Consider the following 12,937-nt stretch of genomic DNA (forward strand, 5'->3'; position numbering starts at 1 on the left):
GTCATTTTACAATTTTGTGTCGAATCCCATCGCAGAGCACAATGTTTCAGTTATACATGAAAATACGCATACATTCATTGTCACATACTCTTTCGCCGTGTCCTCCTGTGTACTTGAGGTCATCTCTAGAGGACGCGTGCTATGTAAGGCAACGTGAATGCTACGTAAGCAGTTGCCGGTGTGTGGCAAGTTCAAGTGTTGCTTTTTGAAACTTTCCGTTTTTTCCCGAATATTTTCAACCCACAGTTGGTTGAATCTGCTGGAGCGGGAGCCCCTAGATATGGAGAACCCTCAAGCCCTTCCCACCTCCTAAATTTCCACTGGAAGCGCTGCAGGGGACCAAAGAGAGGAGAAGAGCGCCCTCTAGCGGCTGGAAACGCTGAGGAATTCCTTCAGCGTATGCAGCGCAGGAGAGAAAGTTTCGGGCCGACTAGCTCAAATGGAGGGCCCGCCTGGACAGGAAGGGGGAAGGACGGCAGTGGAAGCCAGCTCGCACCCTTCCTGGAGCTAGCTGGTAGCAGTGAGGGACGCCGAGGGACTGGGGACACGTCGCTTGTGGGGGGGGGGCAATCCTGGCCGCCAGCTGCACGGTCCACACAGCTGGCACCCAGTTTGCATGATCAAAAGAACAAGGAGTGGGTGGATATGTGGGGAAGGGGCTGCCTCAGCACCGGGATCCTGACATGGGCCAGAGCGCCATGACCTCAGCCAATGCGGCTCCAATAGTAAGCCAGAATAAGGAAACTCTGAGGCAAGATATTACAGATTCCACCGCAGCCACACGGATAACTAGATCTCTAAGCTCACAAAATGGAACCATCGGAACCAGGCATTTTTCCTTTTCTCTTCTTTTAGACTTTGGATCAGGAAGCCACACAACTCTGACGGGAAGCATCTTTACTCCGGTCGAGAGATCACTTTTTGAGGAATAAGCATGGAGAAAAAGAGTGCGGGGATGGTTTAGTGGTTCAAAGCCGAAGCCCGTCTGAGAAACGATAAAAACATGCTTCAAATGCAGCCTACTTACGGCAAAAAGCAGGAGGAAGTTTAAGGTATTCTTTATTCATATCAATTCAGCAGGCAAGACTACCCAGTCGTAAAAAGGCAGCACTTTAAATATAAAATTTTATTTCATTTATTTATTTATTTATTTATTTATTTATTTATTTATTTATTTATTTTTTTTGGTGATGGAAACAACGCCATATTCTCAAACAAGGCTTGGGGCCCTAGATACGGAGAGTTGAGTGTTGAGGCTGAGGGTTGTTGATGAGGAGAACATAAAGCTGCGTATAGACAGATAAGGGTTCCAAGCCCACCGCTTGAAAAAAATTAGCCAATCATGAGTCCCTTTGATTGAGAAAGAAGTAAATGACTCAAAAATGGGGAAGACATGGGATTCAATAGTGGTAGTGAGCAATTAAATCCAAGAACTTTATACCTTTATTTTCATTGTAAATGTAACAGTCTTACAGCAACTGTCGAAATAGTAGTAACTGCTCCACGCGCACGTGCAGACACACACTCACACACACACACAAACACAGTTTGGAACAGCAGAGAGGTAAAATATGCTAAATTTCTCATTATTGAGGACAAGAATCTAATCGATTATTTCATTCTTGAGACTGTTATAGGAATACTGGCCCAATTACATGTAAACTTATGAACTTAGAAATGATTAATAAACATTTAGAGAGAATTTTCATTCAAAGACAATAGAGCTTCCAAATCATTCAAGGGAAAATTAACAAGAAAACAATGAATCAATCCAGCTAGGATGGAGTAACGGAGACCATATCTACCACCCTACAATAAACCCCAAAATGGATAAAATATATGAAGCAATGATTTTTAAGACATGTGAAAACGATCATCCACTTGGACCTTGTCCTGCCTCCCCCATACCAAGGCTGCTAGCCCTCCTACTGCCACTACCAAGGATGTCCACCAGGTGGAGCCGTTTCCTTCCTCTGCTCCTGCTGCAGAGCCAGTCGTGAGCGGTCCTGTTCCAGGTTTTGGCAAGCAGCTCCCAGAAGCGCTCTCGTGGGCCTTGGTCCCTTTTAGCCACCAGCAAAGGGATCGGGGATGGGCAGTGAGCCTCTTTTCTCATCGAAGATCTAGGAAGCCAACTGATTTCTGAGCAGCCCTTTACCCTCGTCTGCTGTCTGGTACTCTCCACCCGACTTCCAGAGTCCGCGGCATGGGCAGCCTGCACGCTGGCCCTGGCCCATCAGAATCTGTTCCCCCAGCCGAGAGGCCCCGCGCAGTCGTGAGCAGGGCTCCAGGCCTCTGGAGCCCCGCCGCTTGGAACGCGTCCTGTCACTGGGCTCGCGAGCTCCATGCCCTTGGCTGTCACTTAACTTCTCTAAGCTACAGTCCTCATCAGTAAAATGAAGACATAATCAATATTGGGGGGAAAAAATCAGAACCCGGGGGGACCAAATTTCTGCCGATTGAAGATGACTTTCATTTTGAATTATACAGTGACGGTCATACAAACGTTTACTACTTCAGACTTCTAAAGGACAGCTTCTACGATTCTTAAAACTAAAGCATGCACGTACAAACAAACACACGCTCAGACACACTGACTCTGCTCCACATACATCCCCACGCACACACACATGGAGTCATGGGCCACACACACACCCATAACATACACACAACCACACACGTCCTCAGGCGCGCACACACACGCAAAGTCACTGTCACGTACCACACACGTCCCCAGGTGCAGGAGTGCGCACACGCGCACACACGTCACACACACCTTTGGCGGCATTCTAAATCAACTTACAGTCGAGGGTCTCAGGGTCCATTGTTTCATCCGCTCAGAAGCTCCTGACTTCGGAGCGTGAAGCAGGAATGCCTCCTCTCTGCAGATGGTCTTTGCCTCTTGCAGTCTCAGCAGAGCCAACATAACTGCCCTCGACCTTTAAAAGTGAGGGTCAGAGCATACCTGGGAGTTCCCATCCTACATATGTCAACATTTGAAGTGCAGTAGGTTCTAAACTCCTGCCTTTACAAATACACATTCATTCTAAGGGGGAAGGCCAGGCTCCACTTTAGAATTCCCAGACTCATGGGAGTTGCCGTAAAGAAAGTGATAGTTTGGGGAGAGCAGATTCCCAGTCTGACCACTAGCCTGATCCTTTTCTTCCCAAAGCTGGGTCCATCCCATGCCCCAAGGGGCCTTGGATGTTCACAGGATGACACTCAGACCTCCCATCCGGGCTCTGTATATACCCTCCATGCCAACAGCTTCCCGTTGGCCTCTGTGTGAGTCCTGGGAAGCTGAACTCCGGGGAGAGCCGGTGCAGAAAGTAGAAGTGGGTCAAGGCTGCTGGGGCAGGGCATTCGGGGTCCTGTGTTTCCAGAGCACGGGGTGGATCGAATGGGCGTGTCCCTATGGCCTTGCTGAAACCACCACATTGAGGGTGTGGCCAGAGGGAGTGTCAGGGCCAGAAGGACCCTATGTAGTGCAGGACACAGGGCAGCGCGGGGGTGTGGAGGAGTCGGGGAGGGGATAGGGGGGCCCCCTTGCCAGGATCTGAGGGCAGAAGCCCTAAGGAAGGGCCTGAGGAGGCTGGAAGGTATCCTCATTGCCATCAATTAAAAAACAAAAGCTCACCGCAGGCGAGGGTGGGAAGGGTTTTGTTAGAACAAGGGAAGGCACTCGCAGAGGTCTGGCCAGATAGGGCTGGGGGGCTTGCCAGCCTGATGAGGAACCAAGAGGCCATCAGCCTATAAACGCCGCCCTAATTCCTCCGGGTGACACTGAGATGCAGTGAGACACGGAAAGCATGATAAACACAGGCCGGAAACTCAGCAGCCTCTTGCTTGGGTCACTGTCCGTCTGGCGCCCCCTCCGGTAGGAGCCTTTAGCGCATCACCCAGGGCTGACCCGGCTCAGGATTCCAGCTGATTTTCCACAGGTGGCATCACTTGCTGGTGACACGAAGCAGGCACGTTAGCCACCTCCCGAACACTGAGGCTCCTCCTGGGAGGAGCCTGCGGGCCCCCAGACCAGCCTCTGCCCCACGATGCTCCTCAGTGCCACTCCCGGTTTGCTGCCCCGGCCTCTAGCTCTGGCCACGACCTCGCTGGATTCTCGATAAATGTCACCCATGCACCATGCCTAAGCTTGGGGTCCACATGGGACCATGGCTCTTATCTTCTTCCCATCGATGGATTGTTCGGGCTTCATCTCATCGTGATGGCCGGAAGGCCAGCACCGCCCCCTTGAGGCCTCCCTGAAGACACATAGAAACATAGGACACAATGCAGCCCATCTCTTTTTGTTACAACACCTTTATTGTGGTACGATTTCTGTTCCATAAATTAGACATATCTCACATGTAGTATTTGATGAATTTTCATAGATGTCTGCACCTAGAGAAGCATCACAACAAGCAAGATAGCTACCATTTCCATCACTCCCCAAGAGGGGCAATTTTCCAGTTCCCATATTTACCACTTCCCAGCCCCTTCGTTCCCTGCTAACCATAAGTTGGTTTCTCTATGTCTGTGGTTTTGTTCCTCTATGGTCATTGAGCTCATTTCTGCCTTTTTTTTACATTCCACATGGAAGTGGTATCATATGGCATTTTTCTCTCTTCTGGCTTACTTCACTCAGAATGACTCTCTCTGTGTCCATCTATGTTGCAACAAAAGACATCGTTTCATCTTTTTCATGGCTGAGTAGTATTCCACGGCTTCAATAGACCACTACTTCTTTATCCAGTCCCCAGTAGGTGGACTTTTGGTTTGGTTCCACGTCCTGGCTGTTATAAAGAGGGCTGCTGTGAGCACTGAGGTGAATGTGAGAGTTTGAATTAGAGTTTTCTCCTGACATATCCCCAGGCGTGGGAAGACTGGATCATAAGGTACGTCTATTTGTAGTTTTCTAAGGACCCTGCATCCTGTCTTCTCTAGTGGCAATGCAGCCCGTCTTACTGAAGCAGAGCCGTGCCCAGAATATAACGGGTATTTCTAGAGGTCAGACATGAAGTGCAGTGAGCTTGGCCTGTTCCAGAAGAAGAGGGCAGTCTGGGAGGGCTGGAGGAGAGTGACCAGGGGAGTGTGGTACAGGCAGGATTCAGACCACGTGGGGACATGACAGGCTGGGATAAGGAGCCTGGGCTTCCAGTCATCCCTTGGTAAGCCTGGGGCACTGGTTCCAGGACTCCCCACAGATGCCAACATCCATGGATGCTGACGCCTCTTTTATAAAATGACACAGGACTGACATGCAATTACATGGATCCTCCCGTGTACTTTATTTTTTACATACATACATGTATTTTTTTTTTTGAGTTATAGTCATTTTACAATTTTGTGTCGAATCCCATCGCAGAGCACAATCTTTCAGTTATACATGAAAATACGCATACATTCATTGTCACATACTCTTTCGCCGTGTCCTCCTGTGTACTTGAGGTCATCTCTAGAGGACGCGTGCTATGTAAGGCAACGTGAATGCTACGTAAGCAGTTGCCGGTGTGTGGCAAGTTCAAGTGTTGCTTTTTGAAACTTTCCGTTTTTTCCCGAATATTTTCAACCCACAGTTGGTTGAATCTGCTGGAGCGGGAGCCCCTAGATACGGAGAACCCTCAAGCCCTTCCCACCTCCTAAATTTCCACTGGAAGCGCTGCAGGGGACCAAAGAGAGGAGAAGAGCGCCCTCTAGCGGCTGGAAACGCTGAGGAATTCCTTCAGCGTATGCAGCGCAGGAGAGAAGGTTTCGGGCCGACTAGCGCAAATGGAGGGCCCGCCTGGACAGGAAGGGGGAAGGACGGCAGTGGAAGCCAGCTCGCACCCTTCCTGGAGCTAGCTGGTAGCAGTGAGGGACGCCGAGGGACTGGGGACACGTCGCTTGTGGGGGGGGGGCAATCCTGGCCGCCAGCTGCACGGTCCACACAGCTGGCACCCAGTTTGCATGATCAAAAGAACAAGGAGTGGGTGGATATGTGGGGAAGGGGCTGCCTCAGCACCGGGATCCTGACATGGGCCAGAGCGCCATGACCTCAGCCAATGCGGCTCCAATAGTAAGCCAGAATAAGGAAACTCTGAGGCAAGATATTACAGATTCCACCGCAGCCACACGGATAACTAGATCTCTAAGCTCACAAAATGGAACCATCGGAACCAGGCATTTTTCCTTTTCTCTTCTTTTAGACTTTGGATCAGGAAGCCACACAACTCTGACGGGAAGCATCTTTACTCCGGTCGAGAGATCACTTTTTGAGGAATAAGCATGGAGAAAAAGAGTGCGGGGATGGTTTAGTGGTTCAAAGCCGAAGCCCGTCTGAGAAACGATAAAAACATGCTTGAAATGCAGCCTACTTACGGCAAAAAGCAGGAGGAAGTTTAAGGTATTCTTTATTCATATCAATTCAGCAGGCAAGACTACCCAGTCGTAAAAAGGCAGCACTTTAAATATAAAATTTTATTTCATTTATTTATTTATTTATTTATTTATTTATTTATTTATTTATTTATTTATTTATTTATTTATTTTGGTGATGGAAACAATGCCATATTCTCAAACAAGGCTTGGGGCCCTAGATACGGAGAGTTGAGTGTTGAGGCTGAGGGTTGTTGATGAGGAGAACATAAAGCTGCGTATAGACAGATAAGGGTTCCAAGCCCACCGCTTGAAAAAAATTAGCCAATCATGAGTCCCTTTGATTGAGAAAGAAGTAAATGACTCAAAAATGGGGAAGACATGGGATTAAATAGTGGTAGTGAGCAATTAAATCCAAGAACTTTATACCTTTATTTTCATTGTAAATGTAACAGTCTTACAGCAACTGTCGAAATAGTAGTAACTGCTCCATGCGCACGTGCAGACACACACTCACACACACACACAAACACAGTTTGGAACAGCAGAGAGGTAAAATATGCTAAATTTCTCATTATTGAGGACAAGAATCTAATCGATTATTTCATTCTTGAGACTGTTATAGGAATACTGGCCCAATTACATGTAAACTTATGAACTTAGAAATGATTAATAAACATTTAGAGAGAATTTTCATTCAAAGACAATAGAGCTTCCAAATCATTCAAGGGAAAATTAACAAGAAAACAATGAATCAATCCAGCTAGGATGGAGTAACGGAGACCATATCTACCACCCTACAATAAACCCCAAAATGGATAAAATATATGAAGCAATGATTTTTAAGACACGTGAAAACGATCATCCACTTGGACCTTGTCCTGCCTCCCCCATACCAAGGCTGCTAGCCCTCCTACTGCCACTACCAAGGATGTCCACCAGGTGGAGCCGTTTCCTTCCTCTGCTCCTGCTGCAGAGCCAGTCGTGAGCGGTCCTGTTCCAGGTTTTGGCAAGCAGCTCCCAGAAGCGCTCTCGTGGGCCTTGGTCCCTTTTAGCCACCAGCAAAGGGATCGGGGATGGGCAGTGAGCCTCTTTTCTCATCGAAGATCTAGGAAGCCAACTGATTTCTGAGCAGCCCTTTACCCTCGTCTGCTGTCTGGTACTCTCCACCCGACTTCCAGAGTCCGCGGCATGGGCAGCCTGCACGCTGGCCCCGGCCCATCAGAATCTGTTCCCCCGGCCGAGAGGCCCCGCGCGGTCGTGAGCAGGGCTCCAGGCCTCTGGAGCCCCGCCGCTTGGAACGCGTCCTGTCACTGGGCTCGCGAGCTCCATGCCCTTGGCTGTCACTTAACTTCTCTAAGCTACAGTCCTCATCAGTAAAATGAAGACATAATCAATATTGGGGGGAAAAAATCAGAATCCGGGGGGACCAAATTTCTGCCGATTGAAGATGACTTTCATTTTGAATTATACAGTGACGGTCATACAAACGTTTACTACTTCAGACTTCTAAAGGACAGCTTCTACGATTCTTAAAACTAAAGCATGCACGTACAAACAAACACACGCTCAGACACACTGACTCTGCTCCACATACATCCCCACGCACACACACATGGAGTCATGGGCCACACACACACCCATAACATACACACAACCACACACGTCCTCAGGCGCGCACACACACGCAAAGTCACTGTCACGTACCACACACGTCCCCAGGTGCAGGATTGCGCACACGCGCACACACGTCACACACACCTTTGGCGGCATTCTAAATCAACTTACAGTCGAGGGTCTCAGGGTCCATTGTTTCATCCGCTCAGAAGCTCCTGACTTCGGAGCGTGAAGCAGGAATGCCTCCTCTCTGCAGATGGTCTTTGCCTCTTGCAGTCTCAGCAGAGCCAACATAACTGCCCTCGACCTTTAAAAGTGAGGGTCAGAGCATACCTGGGAGTTCCCATCCTACATATGTCAACATTTGAAGTGCAGTAGGTTCTAAACTCCTGCCTTTACAAATACACATTCATTCTAAGGGGGAAGGCCAGGCTCCACTTTAGAATTCCCAGACTCATGGGAGTTGCCGTAAAGAAAGTGATAGTTTGGGGAGAGCAGATTCCCAGTCTGACCACTAGCCTGATCCTTTTCTTCCCAAAGCTGGGTCCATCCCATGCCCCAAGGGGCCTTGGATGTTCACAGGATGACACTCAGACCTCCCATCCGGGCTCTGTATATACCCTCCATGCCAACAGCTTCCCGTCGGCCTCTGTGTGAGTCCTGGGAAGCTGAACTCCGGGGAGAGCCGGTGCAGAAAGTAGAAGTGGGTCAAGGCTGCTGGGGCAGGGCATTCGGGGTCCTGTGTTTCCAGAGCACAGGGTGGATCGAATGGGCGTGTCCCTATGGCCTTGCTGAAACCACCACGTTGAGGGTGTGGCCAGAGGGAGTGTCAGGGCCAGAAGGACCCTATGTAGTGCAGGACACAGGGCAGCGCGGGGGTGTGGAGGAGTCGGGGAGGGGATAGGGGGGCCCCCTTGCCAGGATCTGAGGGCAGAAGCCCTAAGGAAGGGCCTGAGGAGGCTGGAAGGTATCCTCATTGCCATCAATTAAAAAACAAAAGCTCGCCGCAGGCGAGGGTGGGAAGGGTTTTGTTAGAACAAGGGAAGGCACTCGCAGAGGTCTGGCCAGATAGGGCTGGGGGGCTTGCCAGCCTGATGAGGAACCAAGTGGCCATCAGCCTATAAACGCCGCCCTAATTCCTCCGGGTGACACTGAGATGCAGTGAGACACGGAAAGCATGATAAACACAGGCCGGAAACTCAGCAGCCTCTTGCTTGGGTCACTGTCCGTCTGGCGCCCCCTCTGGTAGGAGCCTTTAGCGCATCACCCAGGGCTGACCCGGCTCAGGATTCCAGCTGATTTTCCACAGGTGGCATCACTTGCTGGTGACACGAAGCAGGCACGTTAGCCACCTCCCGAACACTGAGGCTCCTCCTGGGAGGAGCCTGCGGGCCCCCAGACCAGCCTCTGCCCCACGATGCTCCTCAGTGCCACTCCCGGTTTGCTGCCCCGGCCTCTAGCTCTGGCCACGACCTCACTGGATTCTCGATAAATGTCACCCATGCACCATGCCTAAGCTTGGGGTCCACATGGGACCATGGCTCTTATCTTCTTCCCATCGATGGATTGTTCGGGCTTCATGTCATCGTGATGGCGGGAAGGCCAGCACCGCCCCCTTGAGGCCTCCCTGAAGACACATAGAAACATAGGACACAATGCAGCCCATCTCTTTTTGTTACAACACCTTTATTGTGGTACGATTTCTGTTCCGTAAATTAGACATATCTCACATGTAGTATTTGATGAATTTTCATAGATGTCTGCACCTAGAGAAGCATCACAACAAGCAAGATAGCTACCATTTCCATCACTCCCCAAGAGGGGCAATTTTCCAGTTCCCATATTTACCACTTCCCAGCCCCTTCGTTCCCTGCTAACCATAAGTTGGTTTCTCTATGTCTGTGGTTTTGTTCCTCTATGGTCATTGAGCTCATTTCTGCCTTTTTTTTACATTCCACATGGAAGTGGTATCATATGGCATTTTTCTCTCTTCTGGCTTACTTCACTCAGAATGACTCTCTCTGTGTCCATCTATGTTGCAACAAAAGACATCGTTTCATCTTTTTCATGGCTGAGTAGTATTCCACGGCTTCAATAGACCACTACTTCTTTATCCAGTCCCCAGTAGGTGGACTTTTGGTTTGGTTCCACGTCCTGGCTGTTATAAAGAGGGCTGCTGTGAGCACTGAGGTGAATGTGAGAGTTTGAATTAGAGTTTTCTCCTGACATATCCCCAGTCGTGGGAAGACTGGATCATAAGGTACGTCTATTTGTAGTTTTCTAAGGACCCTGCATCCTGTCTTCTCTAGTGGCAATGCAGCCCGTCTTACTGAAGCAGAGCCGTGCCCAGAATATAACGGGTATTTCTAGAGGTCAGACATGAAGTGCAGTGAGCTTGGCCTGTTCCAGAAGAAGAGGGCAGTCTGGGAGGGCTGGAGGAGAGTGACCAGGGGAGTGTGGTACAGGCAGGATTCAGACCACGTGGGGACATGACAGGCTGGGATAAGGAGCCTGGGCTTCCAGTCATCCCTTGGTAAGCCTGGGGCACTGGTTCCAGGACTCCCCACAGATGCCAACATCCATGGATGCTGACGCCTCTTTTATAAAATGACACAGGACTGACATGCAATTACATGGATCCTCCCGTGTACTTTATTTTTTACATACATACATGTATTTTTTTTTTTGAGTTATAGTCATTTTACAATTTTGTGTCGAATCCCATCGCAGAGCACAATCTTTCAGTTATACATGAAAATACGCATACATTCATTGTCACATACTCTTTCGCCGTGTCCTCCTGTGTACTTGAGGTCATCTCTAGAGGACGCGTGCTATGTAAGGCAACGTGAATGCTACGTAAGCAGTTGCCGGTGTGTGGCAAGTTCAAGTGTTGCTTTTTGAAACTTTCCGTTTTTTCCCGAATATTTTCAACCCACAGTTGGTTGAATCTGCTGGAGCGGGAGCCCCTAGATATGGAGAACCCTCAAGCCCTTCCCACCTCCTAAATTTCCACTGGAAGCGCTGCAGGGGACCAAAGAGAGGAGAAGAGCGCCCTCTAGCGGCTGGAAACGCTGAGGAATTCCTTCAGAGTATGCAGCGCAGGAGAGAAAGTTTCGGGCCGACTAGCTCAAATGGAGGGCCCGCCTGGACAGGAAGGGGGAAGGACGGCAGTGGAAGCCAGCTCGCACCCTTCCTGGAGCTAGCTGGTAGCAGTGAGGGACGCCGAGGGACTGGGGACAAGTCGCGTGTGGGGGGGGGCAATCCTGTCCGCCAGCCGCACGGTCCACACAGCTGGCACCCAGTTTGCATGATCAAAAGAACAAGGAGTGGGTGGATATGTGGGGAAGGGGCTGCCTCAGCACCGGGATCCTGACATGGGCCAGAGCGCCATGACCTCAGCCAATGCGACTCCACTAGTAAGCCAGAATAAGGAAACTCTGAGGCAAGATATTACAGATTCCACCGCAGCCACACGGATAACTAGATCTCTAAGCTCACAAAATGGAACCATCGGAACCAGGCATTTTTCCTTTTCTCTTCTTTTAGACTTTGGATCAGGAAGCCACACAACTCTGACGGGAAGCATCTTTACTCCGGTCGAGAGATCACTTTTTGAGGAATAAGCATGGAGAAAAAGAGTGCGGGGATGGTTTAGTGGTTCAAAGCCGAAGCCCGTCTGAGAAACGATAAAAACATGCTTGAAATGCAGCCTACTTACGGCAAAAAGCAGGAGGAAGTTTAAGGTATTCTTTATTCATATCAATTCAGCAGGCAAGACTACCCAGTCGTAAAAAGGCAGCACTTTAAATATAAAATTTTATTTCATTTATTTATTTATTTACTTATTTATTTATTTATTTATTTATTTATTTATTTATTTTTTTGGTGATGGAAACAATGCCATATTCTCAAACAAGGCTTGGGGCCCTAGATACGGAGAGTTGAGTGTTGAGGCTGAGGGTTGTTGATGAGGAGAACATAAAGCTGCGTATAGACAGATAAGGGTTCCAAGCCCACCGCTTGAAAAAAATTAGCCAATCATGAGTCCCTTTGATTGAGAAAGAAGTAAATGACTCAAAAATGGGGAAGACATGGGATTAAATAGTGGTAGTGAGCAATTAAATCCAAGAACTTTATACCTTTATTTTCATTGTAAATGTAACAGTCTTACAGCAACTGTCGAAATAGTAGTAACTGCTCCATGCACACGTGCAGACACACACTCACACACACACACAAACACAGTTTGGAACAGCAGAGAGGTAAAATATGCTAAATTTCTCATTATTGAGGACAAGAATCTAATCGATTATTTCATTCTTGAGACTGTTATAGGAATACTGGCCCAATTACATGTAAACTTATGAACTTAGAAATGATTAATAAACATTTAGAGAGAATTTTCATTCAAAGACAATAGAGCTTCCAAATCATTCAAGGGAAAATTAAAAAGAAAACAATGAATCAATCCAGCTAGGATGGAGTAACGGAGACCATATCTACCACCCTACTATAAACCACAAAATGGATAAAATATATGAAGCAATGATTTTTAAGACATGTGAAAACGATCATCCACTTGGACCTTGTCCTGCCTCCCCCATACCAAGGCTGCTAGCCCTCCTACTGCCACTACCAAGGATGTCCACCAGGTGGCGCCATTTCCTTCCTCTGCTCCAGCTGCAGAGCCTGTCGTGAGCGGTCCTGTTCCAGGTTTTGGCAAGCATCTCCCAGAAGGGCTCTCGTGGGCCTTGGTCACTTTTAGCCACCAGCAAAGGGATCGGGGATGGGCAGTGAGCCACTTTTCTCATCGAAAATCTAGGAAGCCAACTGATTTCTGAGCAGCCCTTTACCCTCGTCTGCTGTCTGGTACTCTCCACCCGACTTCCAGAGTCTGCGGCATGGGCAGCCTGCACGCTGGCCCCGGCCCATCAGAATCTGTTCCCCCGGCCGACAGGCCCCGCGCGGT

The sequence above is a fragment of the Camelus bactrianus genome, chromosome 8 (assembly GCF_048773025.1).
Source record: "Camelus bactrianus isolate YW-2024 breed Bactrian camel chromosome 8, ASM4877302v1, whole genome shotgun sequence".
NCBI lineage: Eukaryota > Metazoa > Chordata > Mammalia > Artiodactyla > Camelidae > Camelus > Camelus bactrianus.